This window comes from Amia ocellicauda, chromosome 3, assembly GCF_036373705.1.
Source record: "Amia ocellicauda isolate fAmiCal2 chromosome 3, fAmiCal2.hap1, whole genome shotgun sequence".
Lineage (NCBI taxonomy): Eukaryota > Metazoa > Chordata > Actinopteri > Amiiformes > Amiidae > Amia > Amia ocellicauda.
Window position 1 is genome coordinate 4,374,577 of NC_089852.1, and position 4,737 is coordinate 4,379,313.

Below are 4,737 nucleotides of genomic sequence, written 5' to 3' on the forward strand. Positions count from 1 at the left end.
AGCACAGGTTGAGCAAATGTAACGTGCCACCAGATCTGTTTAAATACCCCTTTGACAATGCCAAAGACCCTCGAGTTACAATTCCTCGTAGACCTCATTAGTGTCAACATACTGTAATACGCTTACCTGGAGAAACAAATCTAAAGTGCATTGGAAGAAAGCTTCTGTAGAAGAAAAGTAATACATTCTTACATCTGCAAACTATATACAGCCTCCATGCTGCTGCATATGCTGCATATAGGATGGTATATTTAGGGTCTTAATGTGAAAATAGATTAATGCTTAGTAACGGTTATCCCTAAGGCCATTTTTTTACCTATTTAATGCAATAACTGACTACGCTGTTTGATGTATGTTTGCTATTGTATATAGTGCCATAACTGGTCTCTACAACATCAAAAAACTGCACTGAATACAATTTTCATAGTATATCTTTACAGATATGTCATATGGTAATGCTAGTTTCAACACAACTGACCTGTGATTTATGATGGGTCTAAATATATATGCAAAGTGACAATGGGTGTCATCTGATTTTCTCGTGGTGGACATCTGGTTTTCTGAATCATCTTGCTTTGAACAAACTTGATAGAGGGACTAACCAAGGTCATGTGTGCAAAATGTCACTTCACTCTGCCCAACGGATTCAGAGAGGAAGATAATTTAATATTTTTGATCAATCCAATATGGCTGCCAATCATGTGACAAATCTGAAGGCCATAACAGCACTTCAAGCACCAAGTTTCTCATCTGTCCCATATGTGGATTTGGAGGAAAAAAAAGTTTAAATATTAACTAATAACTGTCACTTAATCTAATATTGGCACCAGACCATATGATGTCCATTTTTCCTGAGGGACACCTTCCTATAGGTATCTACCACCATAGCAATCCACAAGCTTCTGTTCAGTAGTTTTCATTTCATGGTAATTTGAAATATATGGCAGAATAATAACAATAATCCCACCACTTTGTTTTTTGGCCCCCTAATAAAGGGATAGTATTGTTCTGATTTGAATCTACAGAACTTGCCAAATCAGTATCATGTGCATTTAAAATAATTACAGTATTGGGAGTTTATCCCAAGTATCTCAAGAAGTCATTATTCCGCGCCTCCCCTACGATATGATCTGTCCATTTTGCTCCATGTTCTTAAAATGATCGCTCAAGTCCGGTTCAGAAGATTTACACTCTGGGTTCCAGTTGGCATTCAGCTTGGATCGCAGAGCTCAGTCCTGGCTTCTCCAGGGTTTGTTTTAAAGTGTGACACCTGCCATGTCACACTGTACTCGAAACCTTGCCTGGAATGCACCGCAAGAATCCCACAGACATCGGTTCAGCGGTGCTTATTTTCCTGAAAGACAGCTACTGCACTTCAGTGGCCTCTGTCTCCCTTTAACAAAGCTAAACCGTGCTATTGTGCAGTTCCCCACAACTCCAAAGCCATCAAAGCAGTTGACAGGCCTTGCTTAGCGTGATTTTCAAATTCATTCAAGTCTTTCCGAAGGAGTGCAAATCCCCTCAGATTGTCAACTCGACTGACAGGGTTTGACCATTAAATATTGAATAAATTGCTCAGCTTGTCACACCAAGCCCACTTGATGCACAATGGTTCTTTATTTTTGAGGCTTTTAAAATAAACACACACACACAAAATAATCTAGTATCAGTAATGGCAAATGCAATATAATGTTCCCTGCTGCTTTTGCTGTAATACAGCAGTTAACAAGACCAATTTGCATAATAATATACATTCACAGTGTACTTTAGAAGTGCATTATTTAAAATGGATAGTCATGCAAAGGCTTGAATTAACACAGTTAACTACATCAGTAAGAGAGAAAAATAAATGAAAGATATTTCATTCAATGTCCAGTGCTGTTCACTTATAAGTGCGAGCTTCATTTATATCACTTATACTACCTTGAATCAATGTAGAAGGTCATATTATGGAGACATCATCAATATAAGTCATGTATAATCTAGTGAGCTGTACACTGCTTTTGATTCGCATGCAACCAATTGGTTTCAAATATAAAATCACAATCCACCTTTAAAACTCTTGAAGGTCATTACTTTCTGGAATCTTTTCTCTTTTCCTGTGAGGGCTCTGGGTTAACCAGTCATTTCCCCCTTAATAAGCAGGTAGATATTTTCCCCGATGCATAGTACACAGTTATGTCATTGCCCCACCTGGAAGGCATTGTAAAGCATTGTAACGCAGTCTCCTCGCATCCCAAATCTATTCCATTAACGTCTGCCCGAGTGTGCTGGCTGAGCCGAACGCCTGTGGCAGGGGCTGACACTGGCACGAGGGACTCTGCCGAATGCTGTGCCAGCAGTTTATTAATGTCCTGTCTTAAGTACATTCATTTCACCAGGGGAGCTGTTCAGCATTCAACCGACTCAGAGATGTTTCTGTTATGTGTCATTTAGAAGAAAAAATAAACTTGAAAATATGCTTTTAATTAATTTCCTTATTAAGGATTATAAAATTGACAAAACACGAAAACACATCTGTTTGAACGCTATGGATGTTTGGTTGGTTGTATTCCTGTCGTCCTCTCCCTCAAATATATTCTGCTTTCCTTACGTCGTACACAGAGTTAAGGTTGAGTGTTTTTCCATATGTTTCAAAGGAATATGTGAGTGGAGGAGAAAATCTATCTCAGAATAATTTACTGTCTGGAGAAAAAAGAAAAGGCACTGGGAGAATATCTTCTGAAGGAGAGAGAAGTAATTAGCTAAATTGCTGGGACCGTACGCCTGATGAAGGATTAGTATTGTCTCTCTTGGTATTTGATGCGTTGCAGCAATCTCCGTACACATACATTTCAAATACAAACATATGGAACCACCGAGGTTTCATTAACCTGTGAATTCTTGCCTGAAATACAAAAACTAACCAAATCGTAAATACTTGGTGAGCCATACACTGTGGAAGGGGACAGATCGGAGGGCCGCAGTTCCTGTAATAAATAAACCCCTAAGTGTCTGTTTACAACCTCCTTCTCTGTACTTCAGAACCCAGAGAGTGGCAGCTCCTTCTCCCATGTAGTGTCCATGTGTTAAAAGATCAATCCCCAACGTCAGGGGCTTGAGAACCTGCCTTTGAGCCAGGAGGGGGAAAAACAACTGAGACATTGCAAGTCCCTTAGTAATCTTCTGTGAAAAACAAGCTGTAACTCTGTAAATCCGGAGACTCACAATGTAGCTGCTCGCACTAGAAGTGTGATTGGCATACTGGGGCTTGTACTCGTCCATTTCATTTTTCTGCTTTCATTCAATCCTGTTTTTCATTTAGCTCTAAGCTACCAAAGTTATTTTGATCAAAAGATGCATTCCCCTGGTTTTGAAGAACAGTACAGGCACTGGCTGGTATTAATGAAGATGCAGCATTATTGTTTGCTGTTTTTTTGCCGGGGGTGAAATCCTGAATCCTCTAAAGGACCCAAATGAAACACCTCTTTTGAGTTTCCGCTGCGGAGAACAGGTGGCGTATCAGAATAATGACTCGCCTTTTGCATGAGTTTGCTTTCTTGAAGGTGTCCTCTAAATATAGCTCAGTGTTTGGGAGAAGGTCTTCATTGTCAGCCTAATCTGCTTTATCGTTTGACTTCAGACAGGCTTCCCCCTCTGAGGAACCTAATAGAGTTCCAGCTTGCGGAGTGATTGCAGAGCGGCCAAGGACATTATTGGACTGCAACACTTTATCTTTGATATTGCATTAGCGCTGATCTCATCAGGAACTTCAAACAGTCTGTGGAAAATCCATTTCGACATCTCCGTTGAAAAAAGTTTAAGGACTTTCTCGTTTTTTGGACTAACTCCCGCCCCTCTTGGGATGCTGTTTATTACTGCAGCAACGAACCATCAGAAAGAAATCACTGTCTGGCCTCAAAACAAATGACTCTGTTGTGGTCTGACACTTCTTTAATTGAGAAAAACTAACAAAGTAATGAATTCTGTTGCAGCCGCATTGAATCCTAACTTGGATGGGGGATACAGATGGAACACCTCAATCAAACGCCTCAAGGACACAAGAACATGTCGAAGTTTGATAAGAGCGCGGAAAAAATAATAATAACACAGCAGCGCACAACCTCATAAAACTGCCAAATGGGCTCCAGTGCAAGATGACATTATAAATGTGCTGGGGAACTAAAAATCCCAGTTAATAGGATTCCTAAGAGAAATGTGCAGTTGGGGGGTGAGATATGACTTTGGCTCGGTTGCAGGGCCTGTTAGAGATCATTGACGGAGAGGATAGAGATTGCTGTATATTTTCACACATGGCTGTTCTGTGACGAGGACATGAATCTCACAGCCCTTTACGTCAACTAAGATGTGTCTCTCTCCTCTTCCCCTCTTCCAGACGAATTACACCTTGTGTCTGTAAAGCCTGGGAGGATAAATTATTCTACCCTCTCTGCTGCATTTATGAAACAGGATACTTGACTGCTGCACACTCATCTCTGAGTTTCGGTGTATTAATGGCTGTTGTCTGCTTGTTTTTGTGTATTATCCATATTATTAGGGCTGTTGTCTAGTTTAGAAAGTGAATTTACTAAACACTTACACCACAGAAACATATTTCATCATGGAATTTCCTTTCATTTTGATATTCATGTGAAGACTTCAAAATCAATCTTCAGTGAGCTAATTTATATTCAGCTTACGCCCGCCACCTTGTGGACATTACATGTATTGCGTGACATAGTCTGCGCTGTGTCGTCA